A 13,767-nucleotide genomic window follows, 5' to 3' on the forward strand; every position below is an offset into this window, starting at 1 on the left:
GAAGGAATGGGACAATATTGAATGTTGTTATAGATGATAAAATATTAGATATTAATATTAGATGATGAAATATTAGACGTGGAATGGACCTTAGGATTTTACAAATGAGGAAACTGAGGCCAGAGAGAACAAGGGGCCCAAGGGGCAGTCAGAATCGGAATCCAGGTGTTCTGGCTCCATTTGCAGTGTTTTTTTCTCCTCTGACTATGGCTACTTTCCATCAATCCCCACAAACACTCAGTGTAACTCGGGGCCCCATGTGCCCTCGTCTCCTCCCCAGTAGAACCTGCGCTATTATCTATCCCAGATGTTGCCTAAAGAGAGGAATGAACGTTCTCCAGGGCTCCAATTCTCTGTGGTTGATTTATTGCCTGGCTTCAGTTGGAAGAGTTACCTCGAATAACACTGACAAATGATAGCCTGTTATTTCTGGGCCAGCTCAAGGTGGATGAAGATATCAAGGGAGAAAGTGGAATGGGTTAACTCTTTAGCCCCTGAGTCCCTGTGGCTCAGGGCTTTGTTCTCCTGAAAATGTGGCATTCAGACAAGTCAGGCCTCTGGCTCTGGGGACCAGGTGGTACAGCTGAACAAGGAGAGAGAGGGTGGCTGGAAAGGGTGGTTACTTGGGGCTGAGATATGACAGTCTTTGGGGGCTTGGCAGTTTCCCTCCTAAAACTGCTCCTCCTTCAGACATCCCTTTGTCTTCTGAGGGCACCCCGTTCTTCTGGTCACCCAGGTTTGATGTGTAAGAGTCAAAGGAGTCATCTTCATGGCTTCATTTTCCTTACCTGCCCCTCTCCCCTCCCCATTATGTAGCAAGTGGGAGGAGGGAGAGAGGAAGGGATTCCCCCCACTCCCTTTCCCCATAGTGGTTGATAGAGACTTGTGACTCAAGCACTTGGCATGAGAGATCTTTTCTTGTTTAACCAGTTGGAGAAACCAGGACCCTCAGTGACTTCTACACAAGCACAGAACAGAGATGAGCATGACTGGGGAGAGGAAAGTTCCATCTTAGGAAGTCACCTCTTGAGTAAGGTCAAGTTGATCTTCTTATCTTTTGTAAGGAGCCTAAACCACAGTGGGTCCGAAAGGCTTGGATGGCCTCACAAATTGCTGTTCGTCCTTAGTTCTTGAAGAAGATCAATGACCTTAGGAAGGTGATGTCTTGACTTGCAGATGAATCAGATTTAAGTGAGGCAGAGGTACAAAGTCATCAGCCTCACTCTCTCCTCCAGGAATCAGAGTCCAGTGGCAAGACAAAAGTCAGGATGACTGACAATGGGATACAGTGGGAGATCTTTGCCTTTTCAAGCTAAGGTTTTCCCCAGGTCTCAGTTTGTCTGAGGGAACACCCATTCAGTGGTTAAAGACTAGGCAAGAATTGAGTTAAAAGATGTCCTTGTTTGCCTTCACAAAAGAATCAATCCACTGACCGTCTAGGACTTAGTGAGAAAGAACATCGTTGGAATGTCACCTCTTACTCTGATAACGATTCCAGTCAAGTTCAGTTCTTTAGGAGGGTGTGGGATGAACACAGACTGCTATGTGCATGCTCTAGGTGTCTCTATATCTGTTCATAGACTCCTCTGGGCCCTTTTTATTTTTTTCATTTAAAGGCTCATCCATATCTGATATCCACATTGACACAAGTTATATACTTGTAGGAGCTTGAGACTCCCTTCCCCCATATTTGGGGGAATTTAACAAGTTTGTTAAGGGGATGCTAAGACATAAGCTATACCATGGGGTTTTTTTTCCTGAGACACCCTAGGTGGGAGCATTGGACAAAAGAGAGAAACTAAGCCTCTCAGGGTCCATCCCCATGACTCACTAATTATAATCCCAGAATCCTAGAGGAGTGAGGGCTTCCATATGGGTTATACAGATAAAAGATGAGCTCTTCATTCAGCTCCTTAAGATCAGGGGGTGTTTTCAGTTGGGTCTTTGTTTCCCCAAGGCCTAGTACAATATCTGAAAACACTTTTGAATTGAACTGAATTTTTTTGAGAGAGGGACTAGATGTGGGGGCTTCATGGTAAGCCCTCTTTTTGTCAGCTCCCAGGTCCCAATTCCCTAGAGTACAAGCAGAACTCAAATCTCATTCTCATTGGCCCTCCTCCCACCCTAGCCTCAATCACAGAGCCCTGTATCCCGGAGCTGTGGAGCTATGTGGCAACTGAAGGATGGTTTCCAAATTAGCTTGTTTCCAATGACTTCTGATTTTAGGAAGTCTCTTCTGCTTGGCATTTCTAGCAATCACTGATTGTGCTGGTCTGGAATTATTGGGATCATGGTGCAAAGAGAGAAATGCCTGCCATAGCATAAACAGCCTTGACTTCTCACATAATTCTAGTTGGAAGGAGCTGTGTTGGCCATTTAATTCCACCCATAATAGGAAAGAAATCTTCTCTCAGTAACAAGGAGTGATTTAGCTGTGGCTCAAAGACCTCCAATGAGGTGGGGGTGGGGAACCTCTTGAGGTGACCCATTCCAACTTTGGGCAGCTCTCATGTTAGGAAGTATCCCCAGACAGTCAAGACCAATTCTGCTCATTGATTCTTGTTCTACTATCTGAGCTGAAGCAGAACAGTCTTTCACATGACTGCTTTTTAAAGATTTGAAGGCAGTTGTCATATTTCCGTAGGCCTAAAATCTTCATTTCTCCAGATTAAGCATCCCCAGATCTGTGAGTCAATCAAGCCTTATATAACATGGACTCAAGGCCTTTCATCACCCTTATTTCTTCCTCTGGATATCATCCACTTTATTAGTGGCCTTTTAAAATGGCAGCCCCTATAACTAGGCACAGGTTAGAAAGTTTCTTTAGGCAGCTAGGTGACTCAATGGATAGAAATCTAGGCCTGGAGTCAGGAAGACTCATCTTCTTGAGTGAAAACTTGGCCTCAGACACTTACTAGCTGTGTGACCTTGTGCAAGTCACTTAGCACTATTTGCCTCAATTTCCTCATATGTAAAATGATCTGGAGAAGGAAATAGCAAACCACTCCCCTACCTTTGCCAAGAAAGCCCCATGGCCAGTATTGGCATACTATGTATAATCTATGAGGTCATATAGAGTTGGACACAACTGACCAACAACAGTTTCCCTGTTCTTGGAGCATGTCTCTCTCAGTGCTTCCCAAGATCACATACATCTTTAGTTGTCAGATCAAAAGGTTGTTGACTCTTGAGCCTCAATTTAGTCAACTGAAAAGTATCCTACTAGGTTCTTCCTAAGCATCCTACTATGTGCCAGGCATTGCGCAAGGGCTGGGGATACAAGAAAGGCAAACACAGTCTCTGCCCATGAGGAACTCACATTCTAACGGGGGAGGCGAGAGCCATGAACAAACAGGAGTCCAAGCACATCTTTCAGAACAACTGTTAGCTCACTGTGCTTCTCCCATCCTGTAATAGTGGCTAGCCCAAGTATAACACTTTACATTTATTACTTGTGTAAAAGTTTCTGACCCAAGGCAGGGCCTACATTTATTAATGATTAGGGAGGGTGGGAGAAGGTGATTCTGTCTCTGGGGACAAAGGAGATGGGATCCAAGCTGGGAAGTAATTGTAAAGCAAAAACCAGGCAGGGTTTGATGCAAGGTGGTCACTGAAGGGCTCAGTTCTAAGGAGCAAAGGCAAGTTAGACACTTAACTATAAGAACAGGTATTTGGCCTGAGTCACTTAAGACCCCATTTGGGGTTTCCTTGGCAGAGATACTGGTGTGGTGTGCCATTTCCTTCTCCAGCTAATTTGACAGAGGAGGAAACTGAGGCAAACAGGGTGAAGTGACTTGCCCAGGATCACACAGTTAGGAAGTATCTGAGGTCAGATTTGAACTCAGGTCCATCTGACTCCAGGACCCTGCTCTATCTACTGTACCACGAAGCCATATCTTGAGATGCAAGCTAGGAGGACTATACTATCTGAGGAGGTAAAATATAAGGAATGTGGTGAAGATGACCTTTTGTCTGACTCAACCTGGCTGAGGTATGCTGTGTTTAACAACTAGCTTTCTGAAAAATACAAAGGATGCACTTTTAAGTATAATATACTTTACTGACAATTTCTCCAACTTTTTTCAAAGTCTAGAAATCAGCATAATAATACATCAAGGCCTGATGTGAAATATTTGCTGATTTCCAAAGTATAAATGCTCACATTGAAAATTGGACAATGAACCCACTTGATCTCTTTGTGATCAAGAAGAACAATGCTGTGAAAGCCCTTTGGAAGTGATCAAGCGCCCCAGGGGGATTATTAGTATAGTAAAGGCTCAGCAGAGACTCTGGGGGTGAATGTGATCGTGGAATCACTCATCAGTGCCAGGCTATTTAGAGGCGACTTCCTCCAGAGCTTTGTCATTCCGAGTGTGAATCCGGAAGCCCTACAAAAATAGCCAAGGAAATACAGGGAAACAGGATGATATCCGACGGACAGTCCTGGAGAAAGAGGACCATGGAGGGGCCCAGATCCGGGAGCTGGAGGAAGGACGAAGGTGTTCCAGCTCGAGTCTCTCGTGGGGCCTTGAGGCCTTCCATGCTGCAGGGAAAGAAAGGACCTTGAGGCTGTGGGAGGACAGTGAGTTAATTGGCCGGTATCTCCATTCGGGCTGCCCAGGAGCCCAAGGACTGTGGGAACACAGTGTCCAAACTACTGCGTTCAAAGGGGTGGGGGTGGGGGCCTCCTTGAATCAGCCCAGATGAAAAGGGACACACTTCTGTTGCCAAGGTCTCCAACAATATTTGCTTCAATTCAATAAGTTTGTACTGAAACTCTTATGTGTTCAGCTCTGCAGTGGTCACGAGGGGGGCATTAAGAGAAGTAGATTGAATCTAAAATGTCAGAGCCAGAAGGGACCTTGGAACAAAGTTCTCTGTCTCTGTCTCTCATGTTGTAAAATATTGTATTCTGTAGCATATCATATATCATACTATATTGCTTTGTGTAGCATCATATTATATTCTAGCCAGCTAAGTGGTGCGGTGGATAGAGTGCCAGGCCTGGAGTCAGGAAGACTCACTTTCCTGAGTTCAAATTTGGCCTCAGACACTTACTAGTCCTGTGAACCTGGTCAAGTCACTCCATTCTGTTTGCCTCAGTTTCTTTACCTGTAAAATGAACTGGAGAAGGAAATGACAAACTACTTCTGTATGCTTGCCAAGAAAATTCCAGTTGGGGTTGTGAAGAGTTAGACATGACTGAAATGGCTGAATAGCAACAAAATGTTATGTTATATCATATTATCTTTTTATCTGACTCTGTTCTAAGATCCCTTCCAATTTAGACATTCTATGTTCTAAGCTACAGATATTATTTATAATATAAATATTCTGATCAAGATATTATATACATACATATATATGTATATACATAAACACACAAAGACAGAGAGAGGGAGAGAAAGAATGAGAGAGAGAGAGAGAGACAGAGAGACAGAGACAGAGAGAGACACAGAGAGAGAGACAGAGAGAGACTGGAACCATTTTGAGGGAAAGCTTTGAATACTGAAGAGTTAAGAGAAAGTTGAAGTTGAAGAGAAAGAGCTTTTATCCAGACTATCTGAAAAGTCTTAGTGCAGGCTTAAGCTAGTAGATCCTACAACTCTACTAAGACTTTTGAGACACCTTGTCTTACACAGATGGGACTAGTTGGGGACAGAGGAATCCTACTCATGTTTGAGCCAAACTGGAACCTAACAAATCGCCCCACATTATGACATCTGGGGGATTGTTATCGGGGAGAGAGCAGCAGGAGCTATGACAGTCCTGGCCTCAAGTTTCAGAGCAGTTTCTGAGTTTTAGAAAGCTTAGTTGGTGACCCTAACCAACTGAGAAAAGAAGAATGTTTTGGTTACATTCTAATACCCAGGGACTATGCCCGCCAGCAAGGAGCTCTGGGGGTATTCCACAGGCCCTGGATATGGGCTCAGAGGACCTGGATTGCAGTGCAGATGCTGCCATTCACCTCCTGTGTGGTCTTGAAGGATTTCTTACCTTCTTGGGTGTCTGGGCTTCTTCCTGTATAAACTGAGGGAGCTAGGGATGACCTGGGCGACCTCTGTGGTCCCTTCCTGCTTCAAGTCTGTGGAATGGGGCTGCCTGGTCACAAGGACCCTGAGATTTTAAATTCTTCCTAGTTTGGGAAGAGGGAATGAAGCAGACTTTGGAGGGCAGAGGTTCTTCCACATGAGGGACTCTTGAGGGAAGGAGGAGCAGGGAATGGAGAGGCAGCTGTGGCCCATGGCATGGTGGGAGCCAGTGTCGGCCATATCTAGAGCTGCCTTCTTCGAGACCATCAGAGAAGGCTTCTGAATGGACAAGCAGGGGCATGTGTGGCTGAACATTGTCATCTTGAGCCGTCATTCCTGGACTAACGAGGAAAACAAATCAACCTTGTGCCAACTCTGCCTTATTTCTGTTTAATTGGGCTTTTTGTTTATTCTATTAAAAATATGTTTGTCCAATTTAATACTGTTTCTCATAAACACCAGTGGTGGGCCCTGTCCTTATGTTGCCTCACATGGCGTGAGGCTCCAATGGCAGCCTCACGGGAGACTGGCCTTTCCCATGGAAGGGCTGGGGTCTTAACCTCCTCCAGCTGATTGCTGGAATTGAGACCCCTAACTAAGGACACTCGGGCAGGAGCCATGCCATCATTGTACTTCCAAGGGCAGAATAACTAGGAACTTGGGTTATATTTATAAATCTATAAAGTATCAATATATTTGTAAATATGTCCTGTAGACAAGAGCCTACAAGTAACTGATAGTTACCTCAGCAATATTCCCTTGCTTTAAGCTTGGAGGGAGGGAGGGATAGCATCCCCTAAGGTCCCCAGGTTCTCTCCTCTTCAGTTTTAGGAAGTTTATTTTAGAGCAACAGTTATGGAGTTCAGTCACAAACTTTTTGAATCCTCCAATTAGGAAAATTCCTCAGACATTATTTGGACTCTAATACGTAAACACATATGTACATACATATACATACCTGTATATACATATATGTATATAGAACACATTATATATGTGTATGTATGTATCTGTATGAGGCTTCTGACTCCAAGTCTAGGATGCTTTATTTCACTTGACCACCCCAGGTTCCCTCTTTATGCTCAAATCCTAGAATTTTAGAGTTAGAAGAGACTTTACTAGTCTTCTAATTCATTCCATAATCAACAAAGGATCCCCACAACCACCCACCCACTAAGTGGTTGTCCAGCCTTTACTTGAATGCTTTTCTCTCCCTCGTGTCATGAAGGTCTCGGGTGCCAGGATGAGATTTAAGTCCCAACCTTTCATCTGAGTCTGGTCATGAAGGAAGACTGAAGGAGACATTCTATTGGGATGGTGCAGTTCCTGAAGACATCTTCCTCCTGAAAGACCAGAACCCTTTCTGGGTCATGCAGAGTCGCCATTGTGCGGTGGTCAGAACACCGGTCAGTAGCTCTGATGGTCACTCATCTTGTGACTTCCCCTAATTGAATCTCAGTTTCCTCATCTTGAAAACAGAAATGATGAGAATATCACAGCTTATAAAGGCTTATATAAAGAATATCACAGCTTATAAAATATGACAGCTGTAAGAAGCCTCAGAAGCCAACTGGTTTGACCCATTCCTGAACAAGCTTCCCTCTCCACCATCCCTGGTAAGTATGTACACAGTCTTTGCTTGCAGACCTCCAAAGAGAGGGAGCCCATCACCTTTTGAAGTGACTCAGGCTCCTTTTGAATCTCTCCTTGTTGGGGAACCTCCAAATCTGCCCCTTCATACCTCTGCCCCACTGCTCCTGGCTTTGCTCTCTGGAACCAAGCAGAGACACCCTATGATCTGTTCTACGTGATAGCCCTGCAGATGCTTTGAGACAGCACCATCCATCTGAGCCTTCTTTTCTCCAGGCTGATTGCCTCCTCTTTCCTTCAGTACATCTTTATATCTGTGTGAGTTTATTTTGTGTGAAAGACTTTTAAAACCCTAAAGTGTTATTTTTATGCATGTTATTAATTAGGACAGTGATATAAATACAAGAAGGGCAACTAGAAGGTGTGGTTGGCAGACTGCCAGGCCTAAAGTCAGGAAGACTCCTTTTCATGAGTTCAGATTCAGCCTCAGACACTGACTAGCTGTGTGACCCTGAGCAAGTCACTTCACCCTGTTGGCCTCAGTTTCCACATCTGTATAATGAAATGGAGAAGGAAATGGCAAACCGCTCCAGTATCTTTGCCAAGAAAACTCTAAATGAGGTCAGGGAGAGTCAGACACAATGGCACAGCAATAATGAAAGATAAATTTGAGGAGATATTTCCAAGCCCACCTCTCATCTTTCCCCTTGGGTCCCTCATTCTAGAGCCTGGGATGTCAAGTTCTGTTTTGGGGGATAGTGTGGGTTTCCCTTCTTCTCATTGACAGATCACTGGCCAGGGCTGTCTGGAGGGCCAGAATTTATGGAGTCATTTTGAGAGGCCCTAACCCAGTCCCATAATGGACCATTCTGGGGGTGAACTTTCTCCACAGATAGTCTGAATTTCTAGGTCAGAGAAAGTTGATGGATGTGAAATATGAGGCTTAGAAGCAGTAAGCAGCTTGCCTAGGGTAACACAGTGAGCTGGGGGCAGACCAAGCTGGGATTACAACCCAGGCTCCCTAACTCCTGACTACTCCTGGCCTTTATCACACACTCTTGTCTTTGGTGTTTATGTATATTTCCTATCTCCCCCTCCCTTCGCCCTAATCCCCAGCTAGGCTGTTATTCTTGGACTGCGTCTTCTTCCTATCATCTTCCTATCCCGTCTCCTCGGGGCCCCTGGACCTAAACTTTGGGTCTTGTTGGGTTCAAGGGCTTGGTAAAGTTTAGTCCATTCATTCATGGTAGTGTGTATGATGGCCACTAGAGGGTGGCATGGACACACTCATATGGATCTAAGGCCATGATGGCTGGCTGGAACAGGCAGGACAAGAGACAGCTTAGATCAGCATGTCAGAGCTGGAAGGAATCAGAGACACAACCAATTCCAATCCTCTCAATTTACAGTGGAGGAAACTGAGGCACAGAGGGGGCATCGGAACATAGATTCAGAGCCAGAAGGGTCATTTGGTTGTCCAGTCATGTCCAGTTCTTGGTGTTCTCATTTGGCGTTTCCTTGGCAAAGATATTGGAGTGGTTTTTGCCACTTCCTTCTCCAGCTCATTTTACAGATGAGGAAACTGAAGCAAACAGGGTGAAGTGACTTGCCCAGGGTCACACAGGTGGTAAGCATCTGAGGCCAGATCTGAATTCAGGAAGATGAGTTCTTGACTCCAGACCTGTCACTCTATCCACTGTGCCACCTAGCTACCCCTCTTAGAGGTCATAGGAGCATCGATTTAGTCAGTCAGTAAGCATTTCTGAAGCACTTACTATGTGTCAGGTAGTCTGTTAAGTGTTGGGGATACAAAGAAAGGAAACAACTTTGTCCATAGTCTCCTGGGGGCTCACAGTCTATTGGAGGGAGACAACATGGCAACAATGGTATTACAAGCAAGATATCGACAAGATAAATTGGAGACAATCAGCAGAGAGGAGTGAGGAAGGACTTCTTGCAGATTTCTCTCACCTGGACAAGAAGATAACAGCCTCTTAACTGGACTTTTGGCCTCTAATCTCTTCCCATTCCTGTCCACCCTCTGCTCAACTGCCAAAGTGATCTTCCCATGGAATAGGTCTGACCATGTCACTCCTCTACTCAAGAAATTCCAATGGCTCCCTCTTACAGCTAGGCTCGAATATATAGTCTTGTGTTTGGCTTTCAAAGTTCTCCATGACCTAGCCCCTTTCCAGTCCTCTTCCACATTAATCCCTGCCAGGAATTCTAGAATCTCCCCATGTTGGCCAACTCTCTGTTTCTCCAACATGAGATCCCATCTCCTTTGCACTGATGTCCCTCAGTCCTACGACCCTCTGCTTTCTTACCTCTACCTGTTGTAGACTTCCTCAAGGCTCCTGTGTCATGTATCAACTCTTCCAGGAGGCCTTTCCTCACCACCCTACCCCAGCTCCTTCTGGTCCCTGTTCTGTGGCTGCCTTCCATCTGTTCTGTATTCATCTAGCATGGTTTGGTTTCCATGTCATCTCTCCCATCTTAGAGCTCCTCGAGGACAGGGATTATTTTTGCCTTTCTTTGTATCTCTAGCATTTGGCACAGTGCCTGACACACAGTAGGTGCTTAATAGATGCTCTTGGTTTGATTGGTCAATTGTGTCCAGTGCCCTTTTCCTGGCACTACATTACATGCATGACCCTATAGTATCAGGGGAGAAAAATACAAGATTAGGTTCCAATGGACGGTTGGGGATCCAGAGTCATGTCCTTGAATGCCAGTCAGAAGAGTTTGAATTTTATTTGGAAGACAATAGGAACATAGAAACCAGGTCATAGGTCATAGGAGATTCTCTTCTGTTTAGCTTAAAGAAGAAGTTTGTCTCATGTAAAAGGGAAGAGCTTTGTTCTGATTAACCTCAGATGGCAAAACCATGGGCTAGGGGCCTTAAACCCATCATCCAAGCTACAGACTGACTTGACTCAGCAGCTCATCACCAGGGTAGCCATTGGAAGAAGAATTTTTCCAGTCTTGACAACTTACTATGTTTTAGATGGGACATTCAGAGTCAGAAGGGACCTTCGAAGTCATTTTGGTGTTCAGTCATTTCAGTCATGCCGAATTCTTGGTGACCCCATTTTGACAGTGATACTAGAGTGTTTGCCATTTTCTTCTCTAGTTCATTTTACAGATGAGGAAACTGAGGCAAATAGGGCTAAGTGACTTGCTCAGGTCACCCAGCTACTAAGTATCTGAGGCCAGATTCGAAGTCAGGAAGATGAGTCCCATGGATGGTCCCATGAAAAGAATTAGGTTGGGATCTGGGCAAGCAGGGTTTGATTCTTGGCTCTGCTACAAATTTACTGGATGACCTTGAACAGGTCCCTTCAGTTCCCTGGACCTTCTTTTCCTCATTGGTGGAATGATGAAGTTGGACTAGGAGCAAACAGCAAGCTGCTGAGGCCCAGGGATTCCTTCTCTGAATAATTGTAAATACGCCAAATAAAATACACAGGATTACAAAGAAAACTGATTATATTGAAATGAGCTATCAAAATAGCTATAAAAAACCAAGTTACTGGTTAAGAACCCCAGGTAAGGAGCCTTTTATGGTGAAGTAGAGGATGAAGTCTTCAGCAGAGAGGAGAAGGAAGCTGGTGGTGTTGGAGGCTTAGGGAGAAAAGAGACAGCTTGGCAGCTTTGCTGAATGGGAGAAGAAACCAGTTAGGGACAAGCAGTTCAATAGCTTTGCTATAATCAGGGCCCACTTGAGATCGATTCATGTAGAATGCATTTGGTGCAATTTCACGATTTCCTCTAGTTCTGTTCATCAGTACATGAGTAGGATGGAAGCGGTGGCTTGTGGGAACAACCTAGGCAATCGACCCTGCTACTTAATGAAAATAATTGCCTTATTGTTGTTATTTTTAGGAGGCTGTTTGAAATGTTCCCAATATAGCTCTTATCTCATCCATGTGTGAATGGTGCCCAAGAACCCGACAACTAGCAGGGTCTCCACCATCACTTGTCACTTGCCCCACCTTCAGCCTGGCTCCTACCTAAGTTCCTTGACTTTACCATTTGCCCTGGGACAGCACTCTTGATGTCTGGGGATTCCGTGCCACTACGTGGTGGTGGCAGGTAGGGGTAGGATGGGATGGGTGGGTAGGGAAGTGGGATGGGGGTGGGGCCTCCCATCTGCCTTGGAGCTGAAGTCTCCTAAGTATGATGTTTTTTCTGATTAGAAGGGGGGCTCCTCGAAAGCAAAGATTGTCTCACTTTTCTATTGTAACCCCATGAATTTAGGACAGTGTTTCATACACTGATGAGAGCTTAATAAAAGCTTTTTCATTGTCATTACTCATTCAATCAGTGATCCATTCTAAAGAATTATAAATAAACAAATTTCCTGCATTGTAGGACTCCAGAATAGTATAGTAGGTTCTTTTCTGTTTTGTTTTTCATTTGGTATTTTATTTTTCTCAATTATATATAAAAACAACTTTTAATATTCATTTTTATATAGTAGACTCTTAGTAAACATTTTACAGCTTCATGGAAACACAGAATCTCTGAATTAGAGTGGACCTCTGAGGACATCTAGTCGTGCTACCTATCACAGAAATCTCCTGTATAATATCCTTCCTAGATGAAAGCCAGCTTCTGCTTGAACACCTCTAGCGATGGGCAGCTCATTACCTGTAAAGGTAACCTATTCCATTTTATATTAGTAAGTTCTTTCTTGTATTGGATTGAAATCTACCTTCATGAAGTTTTCTACCATTGTTCCAAGATTCTACTGTCTGGGGCCAAACAGGACAAGCTGTTCCTTATACTGAAATATTTGTTGAATGAATGAATGGATGGATGACTGGCTACTTTCTGAGCCCTCCTATAGTGCTGAGTCTATGTGAGTCATCTGACCTGGAGGTCTTGCTTCCCAGAAAGCACCAACTTTTCCAGGGTTCAGCTGCTTGAGTATTCCAGTAATGGGGAAGGAGGTCTGCTTTAAAATCCAGATGTTCCCACTTCAGTTGCCTGCTCTTTGAAACCCACTGGTCTTTGGAGAAGAATTTCACTTGGTTTTCTTGTCTGACATTAATAAGAGCTTAAGGCAAGGCACTTGACCCCAGAGGCAGGGGCAATCCACTCCCAAGGGAAAAAAAACCCAACATGTCATCTAAGATGATGGTAATTCAATTGACCCGAAGCCAGGTCTGAACTAAATTAACATGATTTTCAGTGGTTGATATCGAGGCTTAGAATCGGAGACTTGACTTTGAGGGGTCAGCTGGATCATCCTCCTCCCTCCTGGCAGGACCACCTGGGAACTACTGTTCTACAACAGGGAAAAGAATCCAGTCTGCATTTACAGACCTCCTGAGAAGGATGGCTCCCTCCCTCAGCCAGCCCCCAATCCCCACAAATAGATACTGCAGCGCTTAGGAATCTAAATGTCAGCAAGTTCTCCATCATTTCTATTCAACAAGCATTTATTAAACATCTAGTAGTTTTTTAGTTGTTTGCATCAGAAGGCAGGGAGGTTTAGATTCACTGTATCACGAACCAGGTGCCTCTGAAGGCTTGAGCAGGAGATGGAGGTAATTTAAGCAGTGATTACACTAGACTGGTCTGGTAGTCCTTTGCCTAATAAGGGGTAGGGAGGACCCAGAGTCCAGAAGTTCTGCTGGGAAGTTGTAGTAAAACAGGATTGTGCAGTAAAGAGAGAAAATCTTGCAGGTAGAGGGGAAGGTCTAGAGAAGAAGGGAAAGATAGAAGAAGCATTAAAAAAACCCATTGGGACATGATAACTGAAAAATAATGGAGATAATGTGGCACAGTGGATAGAGTGCTGGGTTTGTAGTCAGATGACTGGAGTTCAAACCCAGCGTCAGAAACATCCTGGGCAAGTCACTTAAACTGTGTTTACCGCTGGAGAACGAAATGGCAAACCGCTCCAGTATCTTGCCAAGAATATCTCATAGACAGAGGTCCATGGGGTCACAAAAAGTTGGACTTGACTGAAATGACCAAATGACAAATGGGGATAAAGGAGAAAGTTAGGTCAAGAAAAATAGTTAATGGGAAGGAGAAGTCTCGAAAGCAGCAGAATACGATAGAAAGAGCCTAGCTTTGGGAGTCAAGAGACCTGGGTTTGAATTCTAGCTTACTATTCACTTGCATGACTCTG

The sequence above is a fragment of the Notamacropus eugenii genome, chromosome 2, assembly GCF_028372415.1.
Source record: "Notamacropus eugenii isolate mMacEug1 chromosome 2, mMacEug1.pri_v2, whole genome shotgun sequence".
In the NCBI taxonomy this organism is placed as follows: domain Eukaryota; kingdom Metazoa; phylum Chordata; class Mammalia; order Diprotodontia; family Macropodidae; genus Notamacropus; species Notamacropus eugenii.